Here is a 23,209-nt window from a genome sequence, read left to right as displayed (position 1 = left end):
TACGTCGTTTTTTTTAACGCACACCAGACAGCGCCGGCGGCTAACGCCGGCTAACGTCATTCAATAAATACGGCGCCCGCATGGCGCTTCAGAATGGCGTTAGCCTGCGCAATTTTTTTGCTCAAAACTGCGTTGGCGCAGTTTTGCGTCAAAAAGTATAAATATGGGCCCCAGAGTCTTGGCTCAAGTGAGGAGGCAGAAGGCAGAACTGATTTTAGTGACCCCGTTGTGGAGATCTCAGCCGTGGTTCCCTATTGCTCTTCAATTAGCATGTGCTCCTCCACTGCTAATTCCTCCTCATCTGGACCTCTTGCTCAGTCCAGAGGGCCATCAACATCCCTTAATTGTATTGGGGACTCTAACTCTGATGGCTTGGAAGGTTTCAGGGCAAGATGGAAAGCCCCGGGAATTTCGCAACAGGCTGAAGGCTTTATCAAGCGAGCATGGGCAAAGAGTACCCACAAGAGATATGCATCGGCATGGCGTAAATGGGTTAGTTGGTGCAATGGAAGAGATCTTAATCCCATGGGGTCAGGTATTGATATGATTATTAATTTTCTGGCTGAGTTAGCCTCTTCAGGTTTGGCCTATAGAACAATCAATAATTTTAGATCGGCAATTTCTTCAGGTCATCCACCTATTGAAGGCAAGCAGGTAGGTGAACATCCGCTAGTATGTAAACTGTTGAGGGGTATCAGATTTTCGAATCCTCCTCAGCCTAAGTACTCTGTACTTTGGGATGTGAATATTGTATTAAGATTCTTGGATTCTTGGCCCTGTAACAAATACTTGTCCCGGAAACAACTGTCAGCTAAATTAACTATGTTATTATGTTTAGTCTCATGCAAGAGAGTCTCAGACGTGAGAGCCCTAGATCTATCAGGGAGACTTTATTCTCCGGAGGGAGTAACCTTTATTATTTCCAGAAGAACCAAGAGCAATTGCAGGTCAGTAACGTACCCTTGGTTTCCAGATAATCCAAAATTATGTGTGGTACAGTGTCTTAAAGATTATGAAATGTCTACTGAAGAACATAGACAGGACATGAATGGGCAAGTATTAATTGCACTTCAGAAACCTTTTAAACCAGTTGCTTCGGCCACTCTTGCGAGATGGTTAAGATGGCTTATGAATGAAGCAGGCATTGATACTAGTAATTTTGGAGCTCATTCAGTAAGGGGAGCAATGGCTTCTAAGTCTTTTACGTTAGGTTCCAGTTTAACGGATATTATGAAATCTGCAGACTGGTCGTCTGAAAGTACTTTTCGTAAGTTTGACTTTAAGCCTGTTTTGGATGTGCCCTCTGTTGTTATGGGTCAGCTTTGAACTAGCATAATCCGAGCCTCCGGTCCTGATATAGAATTAAAAAAATTCTAGCTTACGCGCTAAGAATTTTCAATTCTATTAAGGACACGGAGGCGAGGATTATCCCACCCGTTCATGAATTTTGATAATTTTATTGCTCTTAAAATTTTGTAATTCATTGTTACCCTCCCACTGTTTATATCGTATAATAAGACGTGAAAGATATTAAATGGTTTTTACCATTATTTTGAAGATATTACCGGCTGGTTTTTTTATTATTATTTCTTAGGAACTGATCAGAAGAATTCCTGAAGTTCTTTCCATCCAGAAGTCTACGTTCTTGGAAAGCCGACTTGATGTTCAGTCTGGTCTTCTTCGTTGGTTTCTTCCTTCCTAGATGAGAGTTGGTATCATCTAAAGACTTTGAGGTCGTGAGAAAGAATTTACAGTTTTTGGTTGAAGCAAAGAAAGAGGATATGACGTTCGAGGTTATGGACTTTATGGACTAAGGTCACTATGGTTGATTGGTGCATGTGACTTATACACTAGAGCACCTTGGGAAATGTTTTTTTTTTGTTTAAACGTGTTTTAATTGGCTGCTGTGAATGTTCCAGTAAAGAAAGAGAAAGCATAATCCTTGCCTCCTTGTCCTTAACAGAATTGAAAATTCTTAGGCTTAAGCTAGAATTTTTTTTATTCATAACTAGGCTTTTTTCTGCTACACAAAAGGCTCAGCACCAGGGGGCGTAAAACCCTAGCAGTCGAGAGGCTAACGTGCATTCAAACTCGATATCCAGTCAAGCGAACACATTTTTCGGCCGCCATACTTTGAGTACGATGTTTCGCAGACATTTATTGAAGGCGTCATGTTCTCAAAATGGAAACAACACCGACATTCAGTATCGATACAAGGAGAGGTCGATTATTTCAAAGAGCGACAAGTATTTGAAATAGCAGTCACGAAGGACTCGAGCAATGGATGAAGGTGCGGCTGCCTCAAAGATAGACGAAAGGAGCGGCCATGCTGCAGTGTGATTTTTACAATTAGAAGTGCCAATAAAACAGCATATTCTTATCTGATTTAAAACGTCTAAAACAAAACCTAAAATCGTTTTTTTCAGCAATCCCTAACAAAGTTCAGACGTTTTCATATAAACTAAAAACTGCTAACAAATACAATTTTGGACAAGGTGCATGACTGCAGCACATCATTTAGATAGCATAAAGGGTTCCTCCTAGTTTTTATTTCGCGTTTTAGGTATCTCTGAATATTTTGTGTGATATACTTTCAATACCAATATGGCTGTTAATTTGTATGGAAACATTCAAGACCGCAAATGGTTTTACAACTCTAGTCTGCTTCTTCTTTCAAATGCGCTGGTGTTTTGTTATGATCATTCTATTCTACTTTGTCAATAAGTCAAAACAAGTTTCTCGCATCCTAGTGTACATAGCTTTTTCTTGCATGCGCTCTGAAGGTCTTTGTGACTCACTGCTTGCGTTTCCGCTAATCCTAAATCCGTAGATATGAACACAATTTATAGACTGTTCTCGATCCTGGGCTGGAGCTGAATGGCATTAGGATGTTCACGTGCCCTTTACTATTGAACCAGAATTTCACAGCTCTTACATTCTGTAATCAAGTCATTAAAGTGTTGTCAGTTAGCAAAACCTCTATTTACTTGCTATAAATAACATGAGCATGAAAGTGCAGTACTGAGGACAACTTTGACATCACACTAGGATTAATTTATGTTTTACATACTCAAAATTGGACACGTTTTAGTCACTACAACCTTGAAGAATTGACTCCAACGTGAGATATTTATGCAGCGTCTTCTATTCCAGACATGCGACCAGTTTAGTAGAAATTCTGACAGTCTTTCTTATTTTTGAGACCACTGCCATTTGAGGAGCAATGGACTAACCTTATTCGTAGTCTAAACAATTGGCAGCGTTTGCATACAAGGTTCCACACAAACTCTGGCTATGAAAAAAACTTAAAACTATTCATTTGACTGGAAACAAGTGCTGGTTAAGTTTTATTTGTTCCTTTAATGCAGTACTTAAATTCCAAAAGGTATCCAAGCACTTAGGCTTACCTGAATGAAAATAATGTGTATGTCTGCCAATAAGGTCATAGAGGCACTGGAAATTATTTTGGTTTCTAAATGTAAACTGTTTGGCACAAGCAACAAGAAGGGAAGGCAGCATTCTGCAATATTTTGCGAAGCATTGGCATTGCCCCACAGAAGCACTACTGTTATGACGTTGAGCATACTATATGAATCTAATACATTGAAATTACAATTTGCGTGAGTTTTGTAAAATGGAGATTTTCTTAACTTTAGTGAAAGAAAGTCTTGATTCTATTAAAGACACAGAGGTGAATATTATGCTATCTTCTCTTGCTTTAATTCAAATAGCAGCCAGGAAAAAACCCACAACTCCCAGCATTCCTAGCTGGGAAGACTACAGAATATGTCACAAAGAAGTAACCAATCAGGATAACAGGTAGGTATAAACGTCTTGACTGGGAGCAACAAGTCCTCTTTTCTTGCAGAGCAGTTAATCAACTCTGAATAAAGGAAAAATAAAAAATAAAATAATACAGGCCAATAAAAAGGATAAAAAAGCTTCCAAGCGATGGATGACACAGAAAGTATTTTCGTCGAAGTCCGGATGAAGCATGGAATGCTGGAAGCCTTGAAAGAAGGAACACTTGTGTACATCTGTAAGTAGACCAGGAGCAGCGTCACCTTGTGGACGAAGAAGCCTTCTAGGACGTCTGGTTAGTAGAGGCAATTGAACCTGATCAAAACAAAGGGAGGGTTAAAGAAGTGGCGGGATAATACTCGCCTCCGTGTCTTTAATAAAATCAAGACTTTCTTTCACTAAAGTTAAGAGAAGCTCCATTTTATTACAAAACACGGAGGCTCCTATTATGCTAGTTCAAAGCATAGAAATTAATGAACTGGCCACATGAGAGATCGGTTTACAATAAAACATTCTGGAAGTTGAAACATTTGACCAATCTGCCGATTTGAGAATGTCAACTAAACTCAATCCTGCCCAAAAAGCCTTGGATGCCATAGCTCCTCTAGTGTAATGAGCCCCAAAGACAGAAATATCAATACCTGCAAGGTTCATAATCCATTTTACCCAATGGGCTAAAGTAGTGGACGAGACGGGATTATGAGGGGACCTAAAGGAGACGAGGAGTTGAGTTTCAGAAGGCCTTCTCAAATCGTTAATTCGTGATATATACTCTCCCAGACAACTTCCCACACATAATTCAGCATGATCAGGAAAATACGGGTAAAATACTGACATTAAATTTGTTTTTGTTCTTCTTCGTACCTGAAAGAAAACACCTGCAGCAGTATACTGTACAGAGGTCACATCTAAAGCTCTAACATCAGAAATACGTTTTAAAGAAACTAAACAGAGAAGAATAGTAAGTTTAGCAGAAAGGAATTTGAGAGATAAGAGAAAATTAGGTTGTTGAGATAATAAAAATTGCAAAATGACATTAACATCCCACATAGCGTTATACTTAGGTAACAGAGGTTTAGCTATACGTACTCCCTTTAGAATGCGGCATATTAGAGGAAGTTCACCGACTGGTTTATTGTTAATTCGAACATGTTCAGCGGAAATCGCAGACCTATACATATTGACCGTCTTATACACTCTACCCCGAACTGCCAGGGAGGCTAAGAAATTAACGATGAGAACTACATCTGCTGAAAAGGGATTGGCAACCCTGACCAGACACCAACTATGCCAAGCTGACCAGGCTGACTTATAGGCCTTGGTTGTTCCGGGAGCCCAGGCCTGGCGGATGAAGCTAGCAGCTTCCTGCGAAATTCCTGGGGTTCTCCAGGAAGACCCAAAACCATCCATGCCACCAGTTGAAGGGAATGATTGATTAATAACTCGTGAGGTTGTCCCATTGGGTTCAACAGAAGAGAGGGGAAGAGAGGGAGGAGGATTTGGAAGTCCATTAACAATTCCAGAGCTGAAGGGAGCCAAGGTTGGCCTTGCCAAAAGGGAGTGATTAAAAAAATTCTGGTGGATTGGCGACGAATATCCACCAAGCCTTTGGAGATCATAATGAAAGGAGGAAAAGCGTAATTCGTTTGATTGGACCATTCCTGCTGAAAAGTGTTAGTACCCAACACCTGAGGATCCGGTCACCAACTGTAGAAGCGAGGGAGGTGAGAATTCAAACAAGAGGCAAAGAGGTCGACCGAGAAAGGACCGAATCTGGAAAAAAGGTTTTTGAAAACTGAAGGATGAAGCTGCCAATCGCTGGAGTCCTGAAGATATCTGGAACACCAATCTGCGATCGTATTCATGTTTCCCGGAAGATATTCCGCTTGCAGAGAAATCTGATTTTGGAGACAAAATTCCCACAGACTTTTTGCAAGCTCAACCAGAGGTTTTGACCAAGTACCTCCTAGATGATTTATATATCGGACCGCAGAGAGATTGTCCATCCGGAGGAGAATAGAACAATTTACCTTGTCTTTGGCAAATGTTTGGATCGCAAAGGAACCTGCAAGAATCTCTAAACAGTTAATATGCAGTGACAACTCCTCTTTTGACCAAAGACCTCCAGTCGAGAACTGAGCACATCTTGCGCCCCAATCAGTCCGACTTGCATCGGATTCTAAGACAAGATCTGAAGCTGTAGAGAAAATTGCTCAGCCATTCCAGGCATCTAGATGATCGAGCCAACATTGGAGCTCGACGCGAGAATCGTGGTCTAGCGAGACTAAATCCTCGTACGCGAAACCTTCGCAAAGAAGTCGAATTTTCAATCTCTGGAGCACCCGATAATGAAGGGGACCTTGAAAAATAGCCTGGATAGACGAGGCAAGAAGACCGATTATACGAGCTAGACCCTTGATTGTAAGTTGAGACCTGTTCAGAACTGAAATCATTTTTTTTTTATATGGGAGATCTTTTGGGTTGGAAGATGAAGGGTAGCCTTGACGGAATCTATGAGGAAACCTAGAAGTTCCATCTGACGAGACAGAATAAGATTGGACTTTTCTCTGTTGATGAGAAAACCTAGACTTTGGAGGAGAGAAACAAATTTCTCCAAATGCTCCCTGTCAGTATGGATCTGTCCTAGTGTAAAATGAGAAAATCGTCTACATAAAACATGATCCTGACACCTTGAGCTCTCATGTGTGTCACCACAGGCTTTAACCCTCGGCAGAACACCATGGAGCTGAAGAAAGACCGAAGGGGAGGCATTTGAACTGGAAAAATTGGTCCTTCCATTGAAATTGAAGCAATTTCTTGAAGGACTGATGAATAGGGTTGGAGAGATACGCATCCTGGAGGTCTAAACGAACCATCCAATCGTTTTCTTATAACGAGTCCCGAAGATGGAGAATAGTTTCCATCTTGAAATGATGGTGCACTACAAACTTGTTGAACAACTTTAAATTTATGACCGGACAACATTTTTTTTTCTTTTTTTTTAACCAGAAAAAGAGTGCTGACAAAACCTGAAGGATGAGGGGAACATACTTCTATAGCTTGTTTGAGATTGAGTGAGTGGATCTCTTGAGAGAGCAGTTCCTCTTGCTCTTTGGAAAAAACAAAGGTTTTGGACGATAATGTTGGACTGGAGTGGAACAGAGCTCTATACAATAACCTGAAACAGTTTGCAAGACCCATGAATCTGTTGTCAACATATGCCAATTCGCTAGGAACAAAGCTGTCCGTCCTCCCACCAACAACGGGCCAGAAATGCGATCTCTTACCTGAATTTTGGAAACCTCTGGATCTGTAGCCACGTCTGAAGGAGCAATTCCTCTGTGGATAAAACTGTGCCTTGAACTTTTGTTGAAGTGGAGCCTCTGGTCTGATTGACCACACCCCTGTGGGTGAATCGGCTGGCAAAGCAACTCCTGCCTTTGCCGGCCCTGCCAAAAACATGAGAGTGAAAAATCTTCTGTATGGAGGACTGCACCTTGTCTATAGATGTAAAGGTGGCTACGTATTTACTGAGCTCCTTAATAAAGGAGTCCCCGAAAGTAGCCCATTAGCTTCTAGCACCATCTCTTTGGTAGCAAGATTGCTTAATTTGGAGTCTATTTTTAATAAAAGACTCTCGTCTTTCCTGTGCCATGGAAGCATTTGTGTTGCCTAGGAGGCAAATCGCCATTTGGGCCCAATTTGACAGAATAATCGGGTCAACTTTCTTGCCCTCCATCCTGGCCTCCTCTGCGAAATCTAAAATTCTTGTTAATGTACCGGAAAGAGCCAACAATCTGTCTTGGCAATTAGTCCAAGCCCTGTCCACCCCTTTTTTGGGATCTTTGCCAAATTTTGTGAAGAACATAAGCATGGTTGAATCAATCAGTGGAGTGGCTGTAACATTGTGAGAAAGGGAAGGTCTGGGACATTCGGATTTCAATCTGTTACACGCCAGTTTATCTAAAGGCTGATGCCACGTGTTCACAGGGAGTCCACTCAGTGGAGTTTGGAAAATGGATAAGAGCAGGATCAAACATCGGTTGACCTGAGAAATCAAGCAAGGAATCATTAGAGTTATTTGATTTTGAAAACTCTCCCAGTAAATTAAGAGAAGTTTTACGCCTCTTCTCCACAGGCCCTGACCAGCTCATTATGTCTGGGTCATCCTTATCCGTATCTGATTCACCCATATCATCATCTATATCTCCCAACTGAGAAACTTGAATGGTAAAGGTGATATTAGTGGAAGTACCTGGTTCACAAGGGGGATTTTTTGAAGGAGTCGGAATTAGGGGCATCATTATCTGCCCTTTGTTTTTTAGCCTTCTTGGCGCCAGAAGAGGAAACATCAGAGGTCAATACAGTAGTTTCTTGACCAATGCTTCAAAGGACTTAGAAAAATCCGAAATAGAGCTTGAGACAGCATTCTGGACTGAGTCCTTAATAAAAGACTCCAAATTATCTTTAAAATTTTGAGCCTCTTCATCCTCTGAAAATTTTTCCTTTTTAAAATAATATATATATAGCAGAAGTTCAGCAAAAATTAGTAGTTTAGGTTAAAATTCGCCAATTGCAGAAAAAAGGGCTAACAAAGGGTTAAAAACCTGAAGGGGCAGAACCAAGAAGTAAAGGTCCGTGAAGGAAAAAACAGCTGAGAGGAGTAAGAGGTGTGGTTTGGCACTCCGATGTCACTGAGCGTCGAAAACACGTGTAGCAGGAGCAGAAAGAAGGATTCCCCAGAGCCAAGCCGATAAACAGCTGACGTGCGGAAGCGGAAGCCGAAAAGGAATTCCCTAGAGTGAAGCCGAACAGCTGCTGACTGGAGCGCTGAGCCGAGGAAATGCTGATAGGAACGTTACGGTCAGAAAAAAACTGTTAGCGCGCGCTGAAGACGCTCTGAATAGAATGTTGGGAATCATGAGACATGAATGAGACATCACAGACCTTGCTTAAATCTCGAATGGAAAAGAAGATAAGGTGATAAGGTATTTAGGAACTGATACCTCCAACTTGGGAGAAGGGGTTGTGGATTCCTGCCCATCAAGCAAACCAACTTACTGTACTTAAAGTTTTGACTGAAAGCAAAATAACCTGTAGCCCTTGTTTCCACACTAATGTGTCACTATGTGGGATGAGCTGACTTGAAGACCTGTACTGGCTCGAAAATTCGGAGATGGTCTGTCCTTTACCACTTTGCTGGCACTCAGCGAGTTGGCATCTTGTACTTCTGGAGGATCTCATCTATTCTAGGAATTAACAAGTTCTTCACAATAAAATGGTGATCCTTGACTTTCTCTCGGGCTTTAGGTTTCAAGCATGATGACTTTAGCCACTAGTGCCATTGCATGGCCAGACTGGTGTTCATGATCTGGCAGCTATGTCTATGGGATTCCTGGATATCGGCAGCTCCGCGGCTCACTTACCCACGTTTCGGATAATCCAGGTTCTCGTCCTGGGTACAGCTTGAGAGCAAAGAAGTAAAGCTGTTAACTATGTGCACATTGTGCTAATGCATGCAAAAATGAGTATGTGCAAATGCACATAAATTATTTGCACAGTACTGCTGTGCAACTTGTATTCTTCTGCACCCTCTATGCCCGTCAGATGCTCTAAGATATTAGGTGCTATAGGAGTGGGTTTTTTAAAGTCGTGGTAGTTCTAGTCTAGCCCTGCTTTTTATTTCCAGCTTTCCCTGCAGCCAATCCTGACACTACTCAAAGCAGCATCACGTCTGGCTGGCAGCGCCCAGCCACGGCGCTCCCAGGCAGACTAGGAGCCTGTGCAGGCTCTCTCCAGCCCAGCAACTATCCTTTTATTGTTAAAGGGGCGGGCCAATGGGGATAACAGGGGCAAAGGCAGTGCACTGTGCATTCCCCTCAGTGCGTATGTGTGTTTGTCAGCCTTCTCGGGCTGGCCAAACACACATGCGAACTGTGCTCTCTCCAGCCAGGCACTGTGATGCCAGGCTGGAGAGAAAATGCACAGGCTCCTAGTCTGCCTGAGAGCGCCCTGGCTGGGTGCTCCAGCCAATCCTAACGCTGCTCTGAGCAGCAACAGGATTGGCCGCAGGGCAAGCTGGGAGGCAGGGAGGAGCGCCAGCGCAGCGCACAGGTAAATTTATTTATTTTTACTATCTTTTTGCGCACGCCTCCCCGCCCGTTGTAACCCTTGCGAGCCACGACTGGTGATAATCGGGCACAGCCACTATTGTGTCACACGGGGGAAAGGGTCTGGGTGTTGGTTGTGGAGGAAAGTTCAGTTCCCAAAATCTGAAAAAGGTATACCACAAGGAATCTGTTTCAAGACAAGCATTGTCAAAGCCAATAGGTCTCATCTATGCAAGGGCTATTATTGCCTTTGTCAATGGGTTTTAGCAATGTTGTATACGAGCTGGCTACTGTTCAGCATGATTAAAAGTCAGTGGCCAAGAGGAGCGTGGCATGTCATAGAGTGGAGTGGCGTGGAGTGTCATGGAGTGGTGTAGGCTGTTGTAGAGTGGCATAGTGTGTTGTGGTGTGGTGTGGCGTAGTGTCATGAAGTGGCGTAGAGTGGAGTAGAACAGAGAGTCATGGAGTGGTAGTGTCATGGAGTTGCATAGAGTGGAGTATCATGGAGTGGCATAGAGTGAAGTGGCATAGGGTGTCATGGAGTTTCATGGCAGGAGTAGACTGGAGTAGAGTGGAAGGGCATAGAGTGGTTGGGCATAGAGTGAAGAAGGGTAGAGTGGAGTTGAGTGTCGTAAATTAGAGCGCAGAGTGGAGTAAAGTGGCATGGGGTGGCACAGAGGGAGTTGCGTAGAGTGGAGAAGAGTGCTGTGGCAGTGAGTGGAGAACAGGGTGTCGTGGACTTCCATAGAGGGGGTGGGCTGGAGTAGAGTCGAAGGGCATAGAGTGGAGGCGCGTAGAGTGGAGTTGAGTGTCGTAAATTAGAGTGGAGTGGCGTAGAGTGGAGTAAAGTGGCATGGGGTGGCACAGAGGGAGTTGCGTAGAGTGGAGAAGAGTGTTGTGGCAGTGAGTGGAGAACAGGGTGTCGTGGACTTCCATAGAGGGGGTGGGCTGGAGTAGAGTCGAAGGGCATAGAGTGGAGGCGCGTAGAGTGGAGTTGAGTGTCGTAAATTAGAGTGGAGTGGCGTAGAGTGGAATAAAGTGGTGTGGGGTGGCACAGAGGGAGTTGCGTACAGTGGAGTAGAGTGTTGCAGCATTCAGTAGAGAAGATTGACATAGAGTCAAGTGGCATAGAGTTTCATTGAGCGGTGCAGAGTGGAGTGTCATAGAGTGTCATACAGGGGAGTGGCGTAGAGTGAAGTAGAGTGGAGTGCTGTAGAGTGTCATTGGGGTGGAGTGGAGTAAGGTGTCAGAGTGAAGTAGAGTGTGGCATGGAGGGGCATAGAGGGAGGTGCATACAGTGGAATAGAGGGTTGTTTCATAGAGTTGAGTAGATTGTTGTAGAGTGGAGTGGCAGAATGGAGTACAGTGTCACAGTGGCATAGAGTGTTGTGTGGGAGTAGAGTGTTGTAGAGTGGAGGGGTATAGAGTGGAGCAGATTGATATGGAGTGGCACAGAGTGTAAGAGAGGAGTGGCGTAGAGTGTAGTGGAGTGAAGTAGGGTAATGGGAGGGAGTAGAAAGGAGTAGAGTGGAAGGGTGTAGAGTTTGGGTGTAGCGTGTCAGAGTGTCATACAATCGAGTGGTGTGTAGTGGAGTAGAGTGGCATAAAGTGGAGTGGCATAGAATATAATATTGTAGAGTGGCATGGAGTACAGTGTCGTAGATTAGAGTGAAGTGGCCCACAGTGGAGTAAAGTGGCATAGAAGGAGCTGTGTACAGTGGAGTAGAGTGTTGTCACGTAGAGTGGAGTAGATTGTCGTAGAGTGGAGTGGCGTAGAGTAAAGTATCCTAGAATGGAATGGCATTGAGTGTCATGGGGGGAGTGCCATAGAGTGTGGTGGAGGGAGTAGAGTTGAGTAGAGTGGGGGGGCATAGAGGGAGTACAGTGTGGTACAGTGGAGTGGCATAGAGTGGAGTACAGTGTCACAGAGTGGAGTAGCATAGCGTGTCGTAGTGGTAAGTGGCGTACAGTATCTTAGTGTGAAGTGGTGTAGAGTGTTGCACGGTAGAGTAGAGTAAAGTGGCGTGGAGTGGAAAAGTGGGAGTTGTGAACAGTGGATTAGAGTGTTGTGGTGTAGACTGGAGTAGATTACTGCAGAGTGGAGGGGGATAGAGTGTCAGACTGGAGTGGCATAGTGTCACGGAGTGTCTTGGAGGGAGTAGGGTGTCAAAATGGAGGGGCATAGAGTGGAGTAGACTGTCAGTGTAGAGTGGAGTCACGTACAGTGGCATTGAAGGACTTGCATAGGATGGAGTAGAGTATTGTAGAGTAGATTTGCGTAGAGTGTCGTAGACTGGAGTGGCACAGAGTGGAGTGGAGTGGAGTGCCAGAGTGGAGGGTAGTAGAGTAGAGTGGAGTGGAGTGTTGTTATGTAGAGTGAAGTAGAGTGGAGTGTCATAGAGCAGAATAGGGTGGTGTGGCATACGGTGGAGTAAAGTGTAGAGTGGAGTGGCATAGGGTGTGATGGCATAGGTAGCGTAGAGTGGAGTGGTATGGAGTGGTGTACTGGAGTAGAGTGGAATAGTCTGTCAGAGTAGAGAGGAGTAAAGTGGTATGGAATGGCATAGAGGAAGTTGCTTAGAGGTTCGCACAGTGTAGTGGAGTGGCACAGAGTGAAGTAGAGTACTGTGGAGTGGAGTAGAGTTGAGTAGAGTGGAGGGGCGTTGAGTGTCCTAGACATTTGTAGAATGGAGTGAAGTAGAGTGGTGTAGCAGTGATTGGAATGGAGTTTAGTAGAGTGTCATTAAATATTGTGGAGTGGCACAGAGTGGATAGACGTAGAGCAGAATGGAGTGTTGCAAAGCAGCATGGTGTAGAGTGGAGTGTGCGTGGTGTGGTAGCACACTGGCATTACAGACAACACATATTCAAATAAAATGAACATTATATTTGTATATGTAGTTTTACTGATAAAGAGCTCATAAACAATAAGTGGAAATGTCATTACCTAGTGCAATGGTTCTTAACCTGGGGTCTGAAGACTTCTGGGGTTCACGTGAGGCTTACCCAGGGGGCCCGTGACTGTTTTACAAAATTAAATAATATGGAAATTAATCAATGAAACATTCTAAAGCAGATACAAATAAAGAAGAAAAACTGAACATTTGAAAATGTTTCTATATTTTATTGTGAGTTACACAAATTATGTCATTATTAGAGCATCTTATTTGGTGTATACTTGTTCTTGTATTGTTGTGTATTGTTTTGAGGTCCAAATCATAAAAATTGCTTAGACCGGGGGTTCACGGCTTCCAATAATGACTCAGAAGGGGTCCCAAACTCCCATTATGACTCAATGGGGGTCCGCAGAAGTGAAAAGGTTAAGAACCATTTACCTAGTATTTGGATTTGTTTTGATTGTAATAAAATGTTTCCATCACACTTCGAAATTACAACAAAAGATGCTCCATCTGTGCTTTCCTAATTCTGATATATTCTGAAATATTCATACAGTTCATTTACAGACATTTAAATGCTGTTGTGCGCTAGAAACAAAGGCATTCCCTTTGCAGCAAGATTGTCACATAAATCCTCCAACTTCAAAGGAAGCTTCACCTGATTCAAAATACAGCTGTCTGTTTTATATTAGACCTTCCCCGCTCTGCATCAGCTAGCAGTAGTCTGAAACAATTGCATTGGCTACCTGTCATAAAGTGCATTACTTTTAAAACTCTATGTTTGACTCATAATTCTTTACATAGACGCAGATCTCAATATTTGCCCTCAAGGCTGTGTTGGTATACACCGAGCCATCAACTCAGATCAACAGGAGCCCATCTGGTTCATATTCCTTGAACTCACAAGGCTAGATAGCAGGATACAGCAGTCATTGCGGCAGCTGCCAAGATTTGGAATTCGCTCCCCCTGATTATTAGGAAGGAACAACATTTTATGACCTTCAGGAGGCTAGTAAAAACTTGGCTCTTTCCCCAGTAGCTTCTTCTCTTTTTCTATTTTCTGACTCTTTCTCTTTTCATAGCTAGCGCTTCGATGCTACGACCGGAATGCGATTTATAAATACTAAATACAAATACAAAGTCAGAGAAAAAAAGTAAACACCAAGCTCCCTCAGAAGACGGTGCCTGGCATTTGACCTTTGTCTTTGAATGCACATCAAATGTGACAAGATAGGCCCAAGATTTAAAGGTCTGTTTACAGAAAGTGAGCACTTATGGAAGAATACAGTAAATAGGTTATGCTCCATAGGAGTGATGACCTCAAGCTAGACAGCCTAAAACAAATAATGCCAGAAAAGTGAAAGCAAGCAAATGTCAGTTATAAAACACAAAGCCAATGGTAAACAATGGGTAAAAAGTATTCCCAGGGAAACTTTCAGACTGCCCTCAGGAAGTCATTAGAAAACCAGACAGGTGTGCTGTTGTTAGGCTTTGACTTAAAAACCTACAATACCCACAGATCAATCTTCCAGCACAAAGGCTGGAAAAGACTGGTAAAAGAGCTTGGGTAAGAAGTACTTCATGATGGCCCGCAAGAAGTAACCCAGGCAACCGAGGCAGACTCAGATCAAGAGTTGTAACTCTCCATCTGTGATACTGGTGCTACACTACTGCCTTTCTTTTTCCATGACTTGCTCAACTTCTTACAACCATCATACCTCGTCTGGATTTGTACAAAATTTTGGTTTGCCTCGTTACCAAACAGTTCAGTGCGCATTTCCTTCAGTTTTCTCTCAGAGCTCAGTTCATTCATGAGGGGCACTAGAATTTAGGGGGGAGTGTGCAGCACTCAGTAACATGGCTACATAAGAACAGAGCTCTGACAATGGGAGAATGCTACAGATCCTTTCCATCTGAATCCCAGAATGGATCTTTACAGCAGCGAAAGCTAAATGTATTGGATCATGCCCTGACCTCAGCAGCAGTCCATCCGATAATTTTCGTAGCCCAGTAATGCTGTGATGAGTAGATATAGCGCCTGGCATCCTAAAGCTCTTACGCCGCCATCTTACAGCTGATGCAGGCAGGTGGCGCTCATGGATTTCTCCTTAGTGCAGCATACCACAACCTTTGGTGCACCACATGAGGGACAAAACACAGTAATCCCTGCTTCAAACTTGACAAATTCAAAAGGTTTTCTTCTTTTTTCTATGGGCTTCAGGACGAATTAGGCAGTCTGACCGCCAGACCGCCATGTTGGCAGTCTTGCAGACCACCCTATTAAGAGTCAAACAGGCAGGACCGCTGACCGCCAACCAAAAAAGGCACATGGGCAGTGGTGTGGAGGCCTGGAAATAGGCTGACAGCACCGCGGCCAACCAATGAGCATATTTCAAGCCCAAAGTCGCAGTGGCGGACACCCATGGCGGTTAGCCAATGACAGTCTGAACCACTGAGGTTTGCGGTCAGGAAAGTAATACACAATGGCAAATTGGATGGATTTGAAAACAACACAGCTGACACTCATTGCCACACATGACACACCTGCAAAGGACACCATAAAACACACCCCTTCACACACCACAATTCTTTGCATTTACACTGCAACACACTGAGGCCAGAGCAAATTATTTACCATGCAGCACAGATACTAGGCACCACTTTTTTCTCATTATCTCTTTTCACACCCAGCACACATTTTTGTCCAGTCACACCCTTTGTACCTTCCCGCTTGAGTCACTGTCACTTTTTTTTCTATTCCACCATGTCACTTTCTAAAAATCCACTTTGTCTGAGGATGGGTTGAGAGTTATGGTGGATGAAATCATAACAGTAGAGCCACAATTGTTTGGAGCACAAGTCCAGCACACTCTTCTCAGTAGGAAAATGGAAACATGGGGCAAGATAGTCGACAGAGTCAATGCTATAGGCACTACCCTGCGCACAAAGGAGGACACCCCAGGGGAAAGGTCTGTGCCCTGGTCTGCAGGCACCAGCTGCAGGCCAAGAAGACTGGTGGTGGCCACCCCAGTGCCCCATCACATCTTTTTTTCTGGGAGGAGAAGGTCTTGGCCATCCTGCATCCTGAGGACTTGAAAGGAATAACTGGGGGAGTGGAGACTAGTAAGTCACACCATGGGAAACGTCACCAAAATGCAATGCCCTGCATGCCCATAGATCACCTTTTGCCACTTTTACTGTCACTCCACTCACCATCCCAGTGTTCACCTGTCCAAAGACCCCTGTTTAGCAACTCACAATTGAAGAGTACTTATCTGGGGGGGGTGGGGGCGGAGGTAACATTTATATAGGGTGTGTAGTACAGGGAGTTACATGACTACAACTCCCAGGAGGCACTGTTACTGTTACCCAAATCACCAGCCCAGTGTTTCCTTCACCAAATACCCTTATTTGTTAACTCCCAATTGAAGTGTACTCACCTGGGAGGATAACATTTGTCAAGTGTGTGTAATAAAGGGACTCATGTAACTACAACTCCCAGGAGCCACTGTTATAATGACTACAACCACCAGCACAGTGTCCTCTTCTCCAAATATTCCTATTTGCGAACTCCCAACTGAAGTGTACTCACATGGGAGGATACCATGGGCTAACTGTCGGAAAGTAGGGGGAGTGACATGACTGTAAAGCCCAATAGCCCGGTTTTACAAAACCAAACACCAGCCCAGTGTTCACTTGTCCAAATACACCTGTTAGTGAACTCTCTAATGAAGTTTACTCACCTGGGAGGATACTATTTCTCAAATGTGTGTAGTAGAGAGAGTGACATGACTGCAAAGCCCAATAGGCACTGTTTCTGTAACTCCCAACACCAGCAAAGTGTTCATTTGCCATATACCCTTGTTTGTCAACTCACAAATGAAGTGTACTCACTTGGGGGGACAACAGATTTATGGTGTGTGAAATAAAGGGACTGACAGGAATGCAAATTCCAGGAGGCTCTGATACTCTTACTCCAACCACCAGCACAGTGTCTTCCTCTCAAAATGCCCTTGTTTGGTAACTCCCAAATTAAGTTTGCTCACCTGGGAGGATGAGATATGTACAGTGTGTGTAGTAGAGGGGCAGACATGACAGAAAATCCCAGCAGACACTGTTTCCATAACCCCAAACACCAGTTTAGTGTTCCCTTGTCCAAATACCCTGTTTTTCAACTCTCAAATGAAGTTCCCTCACCTGGGGGGATGACATATGTATATTGTGTGCCGTAGAGGGAGTGGCATGACTACACTTCTAGGAGGCACTGTTTCCATAACCCCAAACAACAGCATAACATTCCCTTGTCCAAATACCCCCGTTCTCAACTCCCAAATGAAGTTTCCTCACCTGGGGGATGACATATGTATAGTGTGTGTAGCAAAGAGACTGACATGACTGTAAATCCCATGAGGCACTGTTTCCATAACTCCAAACACCAGCATAGTTTTCCCTTGTTGAGATACCCCTGTTTCTCAACTCCCAAATTAAGTTTACCCACCTGGGGGTGTGACATTGGTCAAGTGTGTGAAGTAGATAGGATAGAATAGCCTGACTGCAACTCACAGGAGGCACTGTTTCTCTGACTCCAAAACCAGAACACTGTACAATAGATCAAAGAGCCCAGTTTGGCAAATCATGATGTAAGTTTAATCAGATTTGAGGATACCATTTGTAAAGTGTGTGTAGTGGAGGGAGTGACCTGACTGCTAAGGCCAGGAGGCTCTTTATCCCTCACTCCAGACCCATGCATAGGGACCATATGCCTTAATAGCCATGTTTGTGAAATCCCAATTGAAGTTCACTCCCCTGGGAGGATACCACATGGAAAATGGTGGGAAGTAGAGGGGCTGACCAGAATGCAAATCTCTATTGGGCCAGTTTAACTAACTCCAACAACAAAACTTGTCTCACTTGCCCAAGTCCATCTAGTAGAGAACTCCCAAATGAACACCACACCCCTGGGAGAATGAAAATTGTCTAGTGTGTGCAGTAGAGACAGTGATGTGACTGTAACTCCGAACTTCCCCGACTCAAAACACCACATCATTGGTCACTTGATCAAATACCCGGCTGCTAAGTCAGATTTGAGGTTTACTCATCTGGGAGAGACCAGAATACATATCATGCCCAACTCTGAGATGTCTCTGGCTACCTAGCTCCATCTTGACCTGCTAACCCAAAATGAAACTATTAAGAACAGAAAGGACACCTTACCAAGTGTGCAAAACAATGATTCCAAAGACCTCAAGATGCATCACCGGAATGGTATTGGCAGTAGACACATTAGCACTGCAGTAACCACATGATGACTCTTGACACCTATACAGCAAACTCCTGGGTCTGCCTGCATCACATTCAACTAGGTCTCAAAATAGACCAAAAACCTAGCTTGTCTTACCACTGTTATCCTGCACTGGTGGCAGGCTGACATTCCCAGGCCATTCCCCCAAGGGACAATGTTTTGCTCATCTCAGCAGCTGTTTTGGGCAAGGAGATCTGGCAGGTTCCACAAATCTCATGTCAATACAACCAATACCATTTGTACCTGCCACAATAGGATTACCAGCAAATTAAATATGTACAAGGTCTTGGTAGATGTCACAACACAACCAGTAACATTGTGTCTTTCACATCAACAGGCTGAGCTACCACTGGCCACACAGAGGCCAATGAAGAGACTGTCACTATCCCTGTGGATGAAGCCCTCAGTGATGAAGACACTCCTGGACATCTGGACGTGGAGAATGGTTCTGGCCCATCTGGGCAACCTGGCCAGACACTAGCAGTGAGCCTCACTATGGCGACATCAATACCTCCCAGCCCGTTTGCCTCTACATCACGAGCAACTATGCACCCCCCCAACCTGTGTCTCTAGCACAGTATTAACCATCGAGTACCACACAGTCATGGATCCTGAGTCACAACACAACACCTCTGACAATGATGGTCCAGGGACCAATGGGAGAGGGCACCCTGTGGTAAGTGGACAGACCCGTAGTTGTAGGGCGCGTGGGAGGTATGCTATGGGCCAGCAGAGTGAGGCCACTGGGGCTGTTATTGGCCAGGACACCATCAGACACATCTTGGGGGCCAGGTACATTCTGAATTCCGGGAAATGAAGCAACTGCAGAGGGACTTCCATCTGGAAATGCAAGAACAGTGGGAGGCTCACAATACCAACATGGCCTCCCTAAAGGGGTTCTGAGAGCCATTAAAACCACCCTGAGCAAGGACTGACAACAATACTCTACCCCTTCCCTTAGTGCATCTACACCAGGCCCTTCATCGGTGGGTGGTGAATCACTGGAAGGGAGATCCTGTCAGGGGAAGAACCTGCCCCAGACACCCCTGCCTCTGTAACAACATATCCCCACCCCAACGCAAGCGGGGACATCAAGCTAAGAACCCAGGAGGTGCGGATGGCAAGACACCCACCACTGCCAGCAAGTGACCCCTTCCAAAATGACCTTCTTCGTGTGCCACATATTCACTCTGTTGACTGTTCTTAACCCGACAGGTGAGGGCGCTGCTCACTGGCCGACACTCGCACTACCTCCCTGGTGCGAGTCACGACCAGTGGCTGACACCAGGGGGGGTTTGAAAAATCCTCCGGTGCATCGCACTGGAGGATTTTTTAAAATATAAAACCCCATCAGGAGACACGGAAGAGCTTCTGTGTCTCCCCCTGCTCCCCTACCCGGCCCTTTGTGACATCAGCACGCCGCGAGGAGCGCAGTCGTCACACTTGTTTTCCCCATCGGAGCAGGAAGCAGCAGGTATGGCCGCTTTCTCCTCTGGTGGGGAAAACGGGCCCGCACGGCACCCCCCACCATTCAGTAAGGCATCGTTTGAAAGGGGAGATTCTCCCCTTTCAAACGTGGCCTTCCTAAAATGGTTTCTGGCCCTGGATCGCAGCCGTGCTGTGATCCAGGACCAGGAAACCCCACTAGACACAAGGGATTTTACATGGGGGGGATTGGCACCCTCAGAAAACGTGTCAGCCCTGATCCCAGGGGGCATATTTTATTAATAAAAAACGTTTGTTTACCCCTGGGGTGGGGGGGGGGGGGTGCAATTGTGCCCCCCAGAGGTTAAAAAATAAAACTATAAAAAATGTAAATGAAATAGACAGGGGGTCGCCCGTGAGCAAGGCTGACCTCCTGTGGGGACAATTTTTTTTAAATAGCTGTAAAACCATACAGCTATTAAAAAATATATAGAGATATGTGTTATCTATATATAGGTATGTATATCTATATATAGATGTATATAAATATACATATATATGGAGAGACAGAGAGATCATTTTTGTCAATGCATGTGTGGTTTCCCTGGGAGCTGCCATCGCCCCCCAGGAAAACCACACCCACATATAATAGTGATCTCTTTACATATATACATATATATATATATATATATATATATATACACATATATATATATATATATATGTATATATATATATATATATATGTATATATATGTTCGCCAAAATTTCTCTTGAGTTGACACTTTTGCTGGGTGGTAGTGAGGGAATCTGAGGAGGAGGTCATGGGAGTGGGAACACCCATAATGTTTGTTGGACTGGACGCTAGAGGCGCTAAAGACTGTGACGATTGGTATGTGATAAGGTGAAGTAATAGTGTGTCTTTTTTGTTTTTTTGAGTGCCTTCAGAGAACGAGCTGATTGAGGGAAGAAGCAAAGGTAAGGTGAATGACCTTTACTGTTGCATGCATCACACACACACCCACCAGCGATTTTGTGACTGTCTACGTGGCTAGTGTCTTAGAGCATGAGTTTAGCCAGTAGCAGAGATGGCATCTCATTGGAGGACTGCTGCTCAAGCCCTAACTCAGGTTATAGAGGACAGCTCTGACGTAGGATCAGAGACTGAGATAGCCGATACTGAGACAGCACCTGAGGGATAGGACAATGGTGCAGACTCTGGGAGTGATTTTTCAGTCGTCGGAGTCCCATCTGATAACTCCTCTTCCAGTGATTCTGAGGGAGGAAATGAGGACAGTCCTGCTGTCCCTTTGCAAGCACGGTCCGTGCAGCGGGACAATAGCAGGTTAACCCAACCCAGAGAGCAGGTGCATGCAGCGGCAAGCACAAAGAGAGTGTTCTCTTGGGGGCTCCCCAATTTAGTTCAGCCCCAAATTCCACTGCCCAAAGCGTATTGTGGAGACATCAAAATTATCTATCACAAAACAACCTAGTTTTTGGTCCTGCACTCGGCGGCCATATAGGGAAACCTACCAAACCCAGACTTTTCTGGAAACTAGACACCCGGTGGAGTCCACAGAGGTGTGGCTTGTGTGGATTCCCCAAAATGTTCTTACCCAGAATACCCTGTAAAGGTGAAACATTGAATAAAAACTCAATTTTTTCTTGCATTTGTGTCACACAAACTACAGGAATATGCTGGGATCCACAAAATTCCTATCACCCAGTGTTTCCCCACCTGTCCTTATAAAAACTTTAGTCCACTTAAGTGCCTGTACCTAATGCCTGCGTCAGGAATGGATCACCCCAGGATCAACAGTTGCCCTCATTTAAGGACTAACATTGACCGTTTTGTGATCTATTCCTGACACGGGCACTAGGCACACCCACACAAGTGAGGTACCATTTTTATCAGGAGACTTGGGGAAATGCTTGGTGGAAGGAAGTTTGTGGCTCCTCTCAGATTTCAGAACTTTCTATCACCGAAATGAGAGGAAAAAATGTTTTTTTGAGCCAAATTTTGAGGTCTGCAAAGGATTTTGGGTAACAGAACCTGGTAAGAGTGCCAGAAGTTACCCCATCCTGGGTTCCCGTAGGTGTCTAGGTTTCAGAAATGTCGAGGTTTGCTAGGTTTCCTAGGTGCCGGCTGAGCTACAGGCTAAAATCCACAGCTAGGCACTTTCCAAAAAACAAGTCAGTTTTCTTTGGGAAAATGTGATGTGTCCATGTTGTGTTTTGGGGCATTTCCTGTTGCGGGCATTAGGCTTACCCGCACAAGTGAGGAACCATTTTCATCAGGAGACTTGGGGGAATGCTGGGTGGAAGGAAATTTGTGGCTCCCCTCAGATTCCAGAACATTCTATCATCAAAATGTGAGGAAAAAGTGTTTTTTTGGCCACATTTTGAGGTTTGCAAAAGATCCTGGGTAACACAGCCTGGTGATAGTGTCACAGGTTACCCCATCCTGGGTCCCCCTAGGTGGCTAGTTTTAAAAAATGTATAGGTTTGGTAGGTTTCCCTAGGTTCTGGCTGAGCTAGAGGCCAAAATCCACAGCTAGTCACTTTCCCAAAAACACGTCAGATTTCAATGTAAAAATGTGATGTGTCCATGTTGGGTTTCCTGTCGCGGGCACTAGGTCTACCCACACAAGTGAGGTACCATTTGTATCGGAAGACTTGGGGGAACACAGAATAAAAGAACACATCTTATTACCCCTTGTCTTTCTCTACAGTTTTTCCTTCCAAATGTAAGGCAGTGGGTAAAAAAGAAGTTGATTTGAGAAATGCCCTGTAATTCACATGCTAGTATGGGGACCCCGGAATTCAGAGATGTGCAAATAACCACTGCTTCTCAAGACCTTATCTTGTGCCTATTTTGGAAATACAAAGGTTTGCTTGTTACCTATTTTTCACCTTTTATATTTCACCAATTGAATTGATGTATACCCGGTATACTATGAAAACCCCTTGCAAGGTGTAGCTCATTTATTGGCTATGGGTACCTAGGGTTCTTGATGAACCTACAAGCCTATATATCCCCACAACCAGACAAGTCCAGCAGATGTAACTGTATATTGCTTTCAAAAATCTGCCATAGGTGGAAAAGGTTATAGAAGAAAACATGGAAGGGAATTTCTCTGTTTTCACCTCAATTTCAATTTTTTTTTTTAGTTTAGCTGTTACTTTCTGTAGAAAACCTTGAAGGATCCACACAAATTACCTCTTTCTAAATTCAGAAGTTTGTCTACTTTTCAGAAATGTTTATGTTTCGCTGTCTGGGATCAAGCATTGGTTTCACACCCATTTCTGTCACTAACTGGAAGGAGGCTGAAAGCACAAAAAATAGTAATAATGGGGTATGTCCCAGAAAAATGCCAAAATTGTGTTGAATAATGTGGTTTTCTTACTGCCTGTTCCTGAAAGCTGGGAAGATGGTGATTTTAGCACCCAATCCCTTTGTTGGTGCCATTTTCGGGGAAAAACCCACATGCTTTCTTCTGCAGCCTTTTTTTCCAATTTTCCTGAAAAAAAAAACACGAAAGTTTAGCTGTATTTTGGCTAAGTTCTTGGTCTCCCCCAGGGGAACCCACAACCCCTGGGTACCTTTAGAGCCCATAGGATGGTGGGAAAAAGGATGCAAATTTGGCATAGATAGCTTATGTGGACAAAATGTT

General features: G+C 44.3%; 1 long non-coding RNA gene across 1 annotated transcript; it reads right to left on the bottom strand.

The window, feature by feature from the left end:
- Positions 1–3,666: 3,666 nt before the first annotated feature.
- LOC138247276 (uncharacterized) lies at positions 3,667–23,057 on the bottom strand. Its single transcript, XR_011194401.1, has 3 exons — positions 22,943–23,057; positions 12,859–12,932; positions 3,667–4,116 (listed from the first exon to the last, which is right to left on the bottom strand). It is a non-coding gene; the product is annotated as an uncharacterized lncRNA (long non-coding RNA).
- Positions 23,058–23,209: the final 152 nt, after the last annotated feature.

The sequence above is a fragment of the Pleurodeles waltl genome, chromosome 7, assembly GCF_031143425.1.
Source record: "Pleurodeles waltl isolate 20211129_DDA chromosome 7, aPleWal1.hap1.20221129, whole genome shotgun sequence".
NCBI classification, from domain to species: Eukaryota; Metazoa; Chordata; class Amphibia; order Caudata; family Salamandridae; genus Pleurodeles; species Pleurodeles waltl.
This window is presented reverse-complemented; position numbering and strand designations above follow the sequence as displayed.